This window comes from Ambystoma mexicanum, chromosome 12, assembly GCF_040938575.1.
Source record: "Ambystoma mexicanum isolate Mex_15411 chromosome 12, UKY_AmexF1_1, whole genome shotgun sequence".
NCBI classification, from domain to species: domain Eukaryota; kingdom Metazoa; phylum Chordata; class Amphibia; order Caudata; family Ambystomatidae; genus Ambystoma; species Ambystoma mexicanum.
The window spans coordinates 393,914,066-393,926,608 of NC_090936.1; positions in this window are offsets into that span (position 1 = coordinate 393,914,066).

The window sequence follows — 12,543 nt, forward strand, 5'->3', positions numbered from 1 at the left end:
AGGAAGTAATTCCTCTTGGAACTGGAACTTTAATATTGTGATGAGGGGAAGGGAGTCATTACCCTAGTGATTGGAAATTGTGTTTGCCAAGAGAAGGTCAACTTCTCGGTAATGTGAACATTGTGGAAAGGAATCATTCCCCTAGTGATTAGAACTTGTGCACTGTGAACATTGTAACCAGGGGAAGGGAGTCATTCACTCTGATATTGTTGGACAACTCTGAGGAGCCAGGAGAAGAGAAATCATTTCTTGGCATTGCGAATTGTGAAGGTGAGAAAGAGATCAAGGGAAGAATCATACGCTTTGAAACTGTGAACCATAAAGAACCTAAGAAACTCAGTGGGAGGGAATCATCTCGTGAGACTCGCAGAACGTAGGTTGTTTATTTATTTTGGCACCTTTTGGGACATTATGTTGGAACTTTGGAAAAAAGCTTTTGACGATCAGCTGAAAGATTATTTCCATTTTCACTTTATCTTGAATTTAGGGTTTACGAGTCAGGATAGGATTTGGACACAGGACAGAGAACGTTACTTTGGACATTCTGACGCAGATATACTTATTTTTTTTGAGGCAGAGAACCCCTCTTAGAGTTAGTGCGAGATAGAACTTTCTCCAACCCTCTTTTTACTTTAATAAAAGTCTTTGCCAACCACCACAATGCCTGTGTCCAAGTCTTACTCCTGGTTCATTAACTGCAGAAAGATGTCGAAAATACAGTTTTTATCCTCCGAATAATGGGGGCATCCTTTTTCCTGTGGTCTTGTGACATAATAGACTGTCTGATGATTTTGTTGCTGCAACATCATGTATCTGTGTTGCTAGCTTTTGTTTGCATGGGTTCAATGTAAACCAGATAACCTGAATAAACTTGAAACACATGCATGGCAGGTTAGTGTAGGCATAATATCGTGGAGTTATCTAAATCTGTGCAGAAATGCAAACTTAGCTAGAACCATGAGATAACCTCTTAAGGAGCAGGACCAAAAACAATATGGTTCCCACATGCATCTGCTGCATTTTCTCAGAAATTATTTGAAGGTAGAGCCCAGGGGACAGCATTTAATTGAGTTTTTAGGAAATGGAAAGTGGTAGGGGATTGACGAGATGAGGCATTAGCAAGAAAGTTGGTTGGTCTATTCACATCCCCCTCCTCATCCATGCAAGGAATGCATGATCTAGACTTGACAGTAAATAACTACAAGAGATTAGTTGCAAGTGACTGAATTTCATGTTAATATGTCCATTGTACCTTTACGTAAGGAAGTCCCATTTAAGACCTAGATTACTAGCACATAAAATATGAAATAATGCAGTCGCCAAACATGTGCACAGTGCTTGATTAATGAGGAACTCAACTCTTAACATTATAACTTGATTAGGTGCTATAATATAATTGTATAGTAATACGAGATTCAAATTTCATGGCATTTCAAGTGTATTTGATCATTTTTATTGTATTTACTAGTTATTATGTGTCTGATGAAATGATGATTTCTATAATTAATGGAGACGTTCAGTCGATGAAATGTATAATAAATGAAATAACTGGGTGATGTAAGAGGTGTAAGAGAAGAGCACGCACATACATTCTGAGGCAAAGAATGGGCTTTGTGTAATGGGGTTTATCAAGAAGATGTGTCCAGAGGGAATAGCAGCTGCTAGAAAACCTTGACGAAACAGAAATCATAGTGGTAGTAACATTTGTGTAAGACGTATTTAGAACTGGGTGAAAAGAGTCATGAGCACAGTTTCATATGAGTATCTCTGACCCAGCCTGTAACAGGATTCTGTGGTGAAGTACAAGAGCAAAAAAAAGCTTTAATTAAAACATAGACTATGTTCCCGAAGTGCCCACAGTAACATTCACAATGATGATGCTGGTGGTGAGGATGTGATGTTTGTATTTCAGCAGGGTTTCTCAGCTCTTGACAGGAAGCATCAGGATTAGAACATCGGTTATGAAAGGGCAGTCAAAGAAAGTTAAAACTGTATACAACTACAAATACACATGTATCATTAGCCTGTGGAGGATCGGCCACAAAACTAAAAACTTCAGAAAGGAAAGGACCAGTAACAAAAGAGAAATATGATCCTAGCAAAACACAGAAGAGGAACAGGCTGAATCTAGCACCAGACAAGTGGAAGAAGTGGATTTGCGAGAATGCCAGAGAAAACTGTGGATTTTGAGACCCCTTATAACAAATGGTATTTCTATAATGGTTGTATTTCTATAATATATTTTCCTGTAATAGATTCCAAACGACCATGACGTGATTATTAAAGAAAGTAACTCAATCGAGACTCCAACCTTTCAAGACTTATGTTTATTGCCCTTGACTGATCCTTCATCTGGCACTGAAGTAGGCATGCAAAGTAAATATTAGGCACAGTATTGTCATGCATGCCCTCCTGAGTGGGAGCAGGTTTATTTTGCCAAGGCATTTCGGTCCAGCTCTCTTGGCACCATTTTACAATTGAAAACAGCATGCTCTGATTGGAAGCCATGAGCTAGCTTTCCAGAAAGTCTTAAACTTAGTCATTTACACACCCCAGTGGAATGTACTTGTAAACAGACATTTCAAAAATACCATTAACCTGGTACATTATAGGACTGAAAACAAGATTGCAAATATGACTGCTTCTATTTTAATACGTAATGAACATACGGTCATTCGAACTTTTTATTAGGTCACACATTATTGCAAAATTGTACATTAAACTTCGTACATATTAGAAAAAATTGATGTGATTAATTAGTAAAAAGTATTATTTATTCATTCCTGTTTGTGAAGTGGTGTCACAATAATTCCTATTGCATTAGACATTACATAAAAAGCGGTGGCATGGTAAACAGAAATGCAGTGCAGATGTCTGCAATGCGTGTTCTGTTACTACCACTCAAGAGCACTTTCACTTCACAGTCTTTACATAATGAGGCAACCATCACATGTTCAAGAAACCATAAACTGGAATAGTCCTTTAAATGTAACAAAAAAATCATCCCTCAATTAGACTCCAGGTTCTAGAAAACCTCAACACTAAAGCAGAATTGTGTTGTACTGTTTCCGACCCCATTTGGACTCCACTGTGCATATTAGCTGCTGCTCTTCGTCTGGCCAGCATTCCCTTTATTTATCTATTTAATTCTGGCAAAGCTGAGGGACTGGCATTCTACTTTTAACACAGACGCCGTGCTCTTTGTTGGCTTGGGAGCTCCCTTCTTTGCCACCTTGATTGGCCTGATGTGTTGCTGGTGGCAAGAGATCCGTCGGGCAGAATGTCCATCAGTTTCGCTCACCTGCCTCATTGTGCATCAGGCGTATGCCCGCATACATGGTTGCAAAAAAGTGAGTGCCCGAAGCTCATGGGAGTGGTGGACCAAACTCATTTACAATTTTCGGAGGTTTGTGTTGGCGAGCTCCGACCATTGTGAGGAGACTAAACCCCACCCGCCACAGGTAGTTCCTCCTTCGCTCGACATGGGGTCTTGGAGGACTACATCTCTCTGAACTCCAACCAATGTTGCTGTGTAGGGGTAGGTGCTCGCCTCTGACTAAGCATTTTGTTTGTGTTTTGAGGGCAGGCTAGACTGCATGTTTTGGTAGCTGTGGGCTAAAGGCATATTACAAGTAGGTTTGGTGGTTGCATTCTGTTGGGAAAAAGATGATTGCTGAGCAGGTTCATGCCCTCACCATTCCATAGTCCATTTTTGAGAGTAACCCCTTGGACTCTATGGGGATCTGGGTCATGGGATATTCAGACATTGAAAACCAATTCCCCCACCCCTTTTGTTTGGCGATATTTCTTGTCTGGTTACTCCTTTGTGACTAGTTCTTAGAGTGAGGCCACCTCTTACAACTTGCTGTACCCTGTCCACTCTCAGCTAACCTAATCAAAAACGACCAAGTCCTTTAGGGTTTTCTGCGGAACTAAACCAAGTGGTCAGCAATCGAAACCCTCTTTCTTTGGAGTCGATTATTTTCTGTATTCCATTAAATGATGTTGAAGCAGGCAGCATGGCCAGTCTTTGGTAAATCACACTTGCAAGTACAGCAATTGTATGTTATTCTATGTTTTTGAAAATACAGAAAATATTAGATAATTTTGCCCCAATAAGTTTGACCAAACTGGTCCCTGAACTGTGCCAAACATTGAAGCGGGTTTATGTCTAGTGCATGTCAGGTAGTGTATTAAAAAAGAAAACAGCCTGACCCACTGCCCTACATGCGGCTAAAGGAAAGTTCCACGTGCTTTGCAACCACCTAGTCACTCCGAAATCAGTTATTGGGAGGAGATGGATTCTCGAATCTCACCGCATATTCATTGCAGGCTTTGGTAGTCCCATGTGATCCACAAGCAATGTTCCCTCTAATTATTTTTCTTTATTTGCGGGACTGGTTGGCTGTCGTGCGCACATTATTTTCCATGGGCGCAACTGACTAATGAGGTAAGCCACTTTGTGAGCATGCAAAGTTAGTGAGCTACTGGCCCTCATCACGAGGTTGGCACTAAAAATCAGCCCGTACCGGCATGGTGTTAATAACATGTCCGGCTTGGCACCAACCCGCAAATAGCGGGCGATCAAGAGTGCGCGAGCACGCGCACCCCTGCATGCCGATATCGACCGTACCGGCATGCCGCTAATGACACTCAAACCCACACATAGCAGCATCGACCAATACGCACAGAACGCCTCTGCCCTCGGCAACCCCTAAATAGGGGTACCGGTATGAACATAGAGCTAATAACGGGTCCGTTAATACCGGACCCCGAAGTAACGTCATCGCGCCGGAACGGGAAATGCCATGGCGGCCATCTTCAAAAACACAATCCATTGCCATCCTCCACCTACAGGACCTTCAACACCACAACTCCTAGGCCACCACGGACAACATGTTGAAGGCCACCCAGAAAGGCACGGCCCGCCTGCACAAACCACGTTTCATGGACGATGAGCTGAACATGTTAGCTGACATGCTAGTGGCAAACTCTGAAGTGGTGTTCTGCAACGACCTCAGGCGTCCAGCCCAGCTAAAGAAGAATTACATGATAAAGATACATTAAATTTAAATAAATACCAATGCAGTCCGCAAAAAATGTTAAAACATACATAAATTGGATACAGAAAAAATGATAAAATAAAATGGCCATGTTTGGGGGGGGGGGGAAGGGAGGAGGTTTGTGGGAAAGCGAGAAAAGAAAATGAAAAACCACATAATTATTAAACAATATGTAAATGGTATTATTCCTGTTTTTAATGAATACACTAATACGTTTAAAATGATTCAATATAAACTTGTGTTTGTTGTATTTCTTACCCAATGTGACAGTCCTCTTAATATTCTCAACAGCTCAAATCTTCCAGTCATGGGTTTATCCCCGTGTCCCTGTAAGGGAAGCATTTACATGTGCTCATTTAACTACCTTATACTATGAGCAAAGGTTGTGTCTATATGTAAAATCTGTCTCATTTGCCTATCTCAGCAAAGTACTTCAAACTGTAACTCATATTTTTGTGTCAATTCTGATAATGTGTTCATGCTTTAAGTGCGTGCACACAGAATTGCAATAATGATTAAGGTCTGTGGATTTCATTGGGAGTTAATGTGGTATTCGCCTCGTTATACAAAAAAGAAGAAGGAAGAAGAGGTGTGGGCCCCGCGGCACATACAGCAAAGTGAAAATGCTGTTGGTTTATCGTATGCGTTTCTGTTTTGAGCGCGATTGCTGTGCTGCTGTGGCCACGTTAGGTTGCATCAAAAAAGATATGGGAGGGGGGATTTTTGTTAAATCTGCGGTGATAAAAACCACGCAGGTCCACATGTCCGTGAACCATATTCCTTTCCCACCTAATGGGCTCTCCTGCTTACCTTTGTATCCTCCAAGTCGTCCCTTTCAGTCCTTGTGTGATTGTGTCTCCCGATCTCGTCTTTTGTTTGATCACGTTACTAGGTTACCTGTGTCCTACTTCGGTTTCTACATTGGCCGCCATATTTTGGGCTGAAACCCTGTATCGTCATTGTGTTTATGTGTTTGTGGAGCAAGAGAAGCAGCAAAGAAGAACAAACAGACACCTTAATTTTGAACCTGTCGGAGTATCACTTAAAAACAGAAGATATTGCACTTCTAAACAAAGGTTTATCTTTTGCTCCATCCACTAACTTTGACCAAATAAATGTGCACATAGATTTGTACAAATTCGTTAGAAAATTGAAACTTAAGAAATTTTTCGCAACACAAGTTTCGATGTTTCATGCCAAAGAGCCCGACATTGAGGACAGTGACTATACCATCAAAGACATAAGGAATATTCATCTCTTGAGTTCATTACAAGATAATGTAGATCGACCTATCCATGAAACCATACAGAATCTTAAGATACAACAAACTGGTCTCCAAACAAGGGATCTAAAATTGAAATCCAAGTTTACTCCACAATTAACTACGGATAACCTGGTCGACACCTTCTACAAGGCAGTAACTAAAGAACTAAACGACATCATAGATAAAAAGAAACAGAAAAAACATAGTAAACTAGAATATGATAATCTGACCAAAGGGGAAAGAATGGCTCTGGTGGAACTGAAACAGAATCACAATCTGACCATAAAAGCTGCCGACAAAGGAGGAAAAAGGAATATGGTTCACGGACATGTGGACCTGCGTGGTTTTTATCAGCGCAGATTTAACAAAAAAAACCCTCCCATATCTTTTTTGATGCAACCTAACGTGGCCACAGCAGCACAGCAATCGCGCTCAAAACAGAAACGCATACGATAAACCAACAGCATTTTCATTTTGCTGGATGTGCCGCGGGGCCCACACCTCTTCTTCCTTCTTCTTTTTTGTATAACGAGGCGAATACCACATTAACTCCCAGGGAAATCCACAGACCTTAATCATTATTGCAATTCTGTGTGCACGCACTTAAAGCATGAACACATTATCAGAATTGACACATAAATATGAGTTACAGTTTGAAGTACTTTGCTGAGATAGGCAAATGAGACAGATTTTACATATAGACACAACCTTTGCTCATAGTATAAGGTAGTTAAATGAGCACATGTAAATGCTTCCCCTACAGGGACACGGGGATAAACCCATGACTGGAAGATTTGAGCTGTTGAGAATATTAAGAGGACTGTCACATTGGGTAAGAAATACAACAAACACAAGTTTATATTGAATCATTTTAAACGTATTAGTGTATTCATTAAAAACAGGAATAATACCATTTACATATTGTTTAATAATTATGTGGTTTTTCATTTTCTTTTCTCGCTTTCCCACAAACCTCCTCCCTTTCCCCCCCCCCAAACATGGCCATTTTATTTTATCATTTTTTCTGTATCCAATTTATGTATGTTTTAACATTTTTTGCGGACTGCATTGGTATTTATTTAAATTTAATGTATCTTTATCATGTAATGTTTCTGATATTATTTGTCATTTTTGACTAAGCCCTGATTTGAAAAAGACGTTGTTTACGTTGAAACACGTGTCATCACCAGAGGGCAACAGATTTCTATATAAATTTAAACTGTGAATCACAATGCAAATCTTGTGTGGAACCTTATTTCTTTCTCCATCTGTATGGAGCAAAAATAACTTGGGCGCATGAGCATAACATAAGGGTAACATTTTTTTTGTTACTGTCTTTTCCCAGTGGAATAGAGGAATCATAGGACTCCACGGTTACCCCATCTACACATGCAACCTTAATTGTATAAACACAAAGATAAAAAGGGCGCAGAGTTCTACGATATTAGTACCAAAAAGTAGATTCCTCACCATCTTGCAGCTAAAGAAGAAGGCTATCTGGGAAGAAGTTGCCCAGAAAGTAAGTGCCGTCAGCACCATCGCACGCACAGTGCGCGATTGTATAAAACGGTGGGACGACCTCAGGCTGAGAGTCTGGCACATATTGTCGGCCAATCGGAGCCAGGGGCTGGCAACAGGAGGAGGACCACACTCACCACTGAAATTGTCCAGATGGGAGGAGACCTGCATCTCTGTCATAGACGTGGAGTCAATCGAAGGAGCAGAGTTTGACATGCCAACATCGGCAGATGAAGGTGAGTGTCCCTACAAAAACACGATAACTAATCAACATCATTGTCCCCCAAATGTGGCAGCTACGCCAGCCAATACATGGCCCATCATGCACACCTACACATATCCATATACACATGCCGGGGCCACCACTATCCCATCCCAATGCATGCTGCGCCCATACACGAATACACACCCGACACACAGATTACGTGCATGTGTCACCCAGGACGACACTCCCAACACACATCAAGGTACAACAGCAGCCAACATGGTGTACATGTGACCACCATTATAATTTCAAAATGCACCCTCCAACATTGCATGTACACAGTCCCCTACAAAGCCAGACATGCAACTGATCAGATGGCGCCACAGGCCCAAAGACTAATGCATGCATAATGCAAGCACCACAATCACTGATGCCCTGCCACTCTCTGTCCCCCACAGGTACGGATGCAGACAGTGATGAAGCACATTGGAGTGCACAATGCACAACAGCAGCCAAAAGGCCTAGGAGGCAAGCTGATGGCACAGGACCATCAACCTCAAGTGGACCAAGGATGGGCCAAGCGAAAAGCGGGTCAACAACCAGTGCCAATACAGCCACACAGACACCCACACAGGACGAGCAGACATCTGCCCCTGCACCCCTGGTCACACCATCCACACTGGCTGAGGACACAACAGGCGTGGAGGATGGCACACAGTCTGCTGCTGCCAGCACAATTGGGGAGATGGCTGCATCGGCAGATCATAGTGTTGATGAGGGAGCTGAGCCGGACAATGAGGGTGATGCAGGACTTGTCCACTCAGAGCCTGTAGTTCACACACCAAGCCCACAGGCCACCCCACAGGACACACCTCGGCGGGACTCATCCGACCAGGGCAGGCATGGAGAGTGATCTCCGGCAATGCACAGCCCCATGATTCATGCAGTGCCACCACATCACCCACCGACCACAACCCACACTGCCATACGGGACCTTGAGGGATGTCTGTCCAGGATGGAGGCCCGGCAGGAGGCGATGCAAGGCTATGTGCAGCAGTACCTTGCTGAAGGGGAGACAACACGCCGTATCATCCAGGATAGCACTGCGGCCGTAATCCAGGCCATCAACTCAAGTGCACAGCAAGTGCACGATGGCTTCAATGCCTTGGGTCAGATCCTCACCAGGATTGCTGACAGCATGGACTAACAGCAAACCCTTCCCCTGGGATCACAACCATCTGGCTCATCTGCATCATCCACACCAGCGACTTCGAGGCAGACCCGCCCTGTGCGCATGTCCCTGCGGAGTTCACGCTGCTCAGAGATCCAACCCCCACCTCCAAAGGGGGCTCCACAGTAGCAGGGCCACCCTGCAGAATCTCTTTGGGTATACATCCAGACACATGTCATGCCATAGTTGACTTTGGGTGTTAGGGGTTGGGTGGAGGATAGTGGTGGGTGTAGTGTGTAGTATTGGGTTGTTTGGGGGCATGGGAGTGGGGTGGGGGGAGGTGGAGGGGTGGTGGGGGCATGGATTGTTGAATCATGTTGTACAAAATATCTCACTAATACACCTGTTGTGTAGCAAACATCACATGAGTGAACATTGCTGATTTGTTGTATGTCAATTTATTGCTTCATGGTGAATTGTGCACATGTGCTCAGTGCCCACAGTTCACAACACGTGGCACCCTCTGCATCAAAGTACATCAGAATGATTGGTCTATGACCATTTGCCGCACTGCGCGACCCTCACGTGTTTCGCGTCCTGGCCTATGTCCTACTTCTACTCCTTCCTCTCCTTCTACTTCACCAGGTGGTGGCAGCTCCATGTCAGGTGGCAGGGGTATGTTCCGCCGGATGCACATGTTATGCAGCATTGCAAATGCCGTGATGATCTTTCTCACCTTCTCAGGCCTGTATATGAGTGCCCCTCCCGACCTGCTGATGCAGCGAAACCGTGCCTCCAAAAGGCCAAACGTCTGCTCAATGACCACACGTGTACGTGTATGTGCACGATTGAAGTCCACCTCGTGCCTGTTCTGCAGGTTCCTGACAGGGGTGAGTAGCCACGCCTTTAGAGGATATCCAGCATCACCTACATGGGAGCAGAAGGAGGTATGTGTGAGGATGAGGCTCAGTTGACAAGTGTGCTCAGCCTGTACATCATTCAAGTTCATATGCACAATCTTGTCAATGGCAGCCACAACCACATGACTGTGAGCCCTGTACAATGCATGCCAATCCATAGAGGGAGCCTTGGGTGACATACACGACCTAGGGTCCTAGGCTTTTAAACCACCAGGCCACCCAATGTATGTCTTGGCTAGGGGCATTTTGTATGTAAATGTGAGGGATGTGTGTTGGCGGATGACTCAAGAAACTTCCATTCCCCCCAATCCATCTGCTCCCATGGCCCAGAGGGCATTCCCCTTGCATATGCATGTACCCCCAATCCATCTGCTCCCATGGCCCAGAGGGCAATCCCCTTGCATATGCAAGTACCTCCCCAATCCATCTGCTCCCGTAGCCCAGAGGGCAGACTCACCCAACAGCCAGCCACTTCGTACAATGTCTCCTTCCATGTAGCGAGGTAGTGAGGAGTTCCGCAGCACCATGGCATCATGCGTAGATCCTGGGTATCTGGCACAGCAATGTGTTATTATCTGGCTGGCATCACACACCATCTGCACATTGATGGAATGGTATAGCTTCCGATTGCAGTACACCGCCTCCACGGCATGTGGGATGACCAACTCTACATGGGTGCAGTCGAGGGAACCAATTACATTGGGCATGCCTGCAAGTGCATGGAATGCTATTTTGGTGGCATTTGCCTCCTGTGGTGTCCTTGGTAGGGATATGTGGGCACTTGTGTGCTTCAGTAGTGCATCCAGCACGTGGTTTAACACAACAGAGAAGCATGATTGAGACATGCCATGCATTTGGCCCACTGTGTGTTGGTAAGTGCCTGTGGCCAGGAAGTGGAGCACAGATGCCACCTTCAGCAAAGGGGGGATGGCTGTGCGGATGTTGATCAGGCTGACCAAGTCATCCTGTATTAATTCCACTATGTTGGTGATGATGTCTCAGGCGGTACAGGGTGTGGATCTGTGCTGGGGTTAAGTCAAATGGATTGCCCCTTATACGTGGAATTGTTGGCTGTCTGCGGGGAGCGACTGCCTGTACTGGTGGGATTTGCTGGGTATGTATCACCCTCCTTCTCCTCCTGTGTCTCCTCTGTGTTTCCTGTTGTACTGCCTGCTCAAGGAATAGCAGTGCAGGCATGTCCTCCAGGCACAGTATGGCAAGTACAAGTGGTAGCATTTTGGCTTGGAAGGGGGTGTGGTGTGTGGGTGTGCTTCTTTTGTGCTGACCCTGACTCCATTGCCTCCACCTGTGCTGATTGTGTGCACCTGTGGCACTTGGTTACACAGCAGTTTGCTGTTTACAGGTGGTCCGCGATGCCGGTATTGCCGGCATCATGGTGGCCCTTCTTACCGGCATCTCGATGCCAGTATGTACTTGTCCGTGTGACTCGTGGTGTCCCCTTCTTTGTGGGATGCCGGTATTAAGGCCTTCCCATCTGCGCGCGTGCCCGAATGCCGGTACGGTGCACGGCCACAGCAGGTCCTTGACGATTCCGCTAGCAACGGCATCTAGGGTCATTATACACCGGCCCGGTAATGGATGCCGGTATTGCCTTACCTGTGCCGTTCTTACCGGAGCGCCAACCTTGTGATGAGGGCAACTGTCTCTTAAAAGAGTTTGGAAAGGAATTTCAGCTTTCCATCCACTGTATTTCTTTACAAATCTGTGTAAAAGTTGCATCTTGCAACACGTTTTTCCAAACGCATAGGCTAAAAAATATTTGATATGTTATTATAAAGACCACTCCTCAACTAGTCCAAGACTTCACGATCTACCTCAGTACCTAGAAAAAGTACTCCTGTGCAGAGAAAACTGTGTTTTTAAGCCACTTGAAAAAACCCTCATGTGTATTTACAGATGGGATAATGGCAATGAAAAAGAATGTGTCAGAACACATTGTAATTGAAGTTTGTGTGTCACTTTAAGTAGTCCAAGAGCCAGTTGAAGATGCATAGTTTGTGTAAGGATGTGTAATAATAATTGCATCAGAATAACTGCACCTCAGAATATGATGGCCAACATTCCTGGGCCTCTGCTTACTATATCCATTGCATTGTCCTGTGAGTTGTGACAACACACAGAGCCCTGCTTGCAACCCTGATATAGGATGTGAAATGACAGGGCTCATAATATAGCCCATAGTTGTGCCCTCCCTACCTCACCACAGCCACAACAAAATTCAACAAGTGCCTTACTGAGGTTTCTAATGGAGCCTTTTGAAGAAAACCCCATATATGCCTTTTAACCTAGTAGCAGCAATGCTCATCAGTCCAACAGATTGAGTACCTTCTTCTGTAACTAGGGACCTGTCTTCTGTAATTCATTACCACTTTAATAAGTTG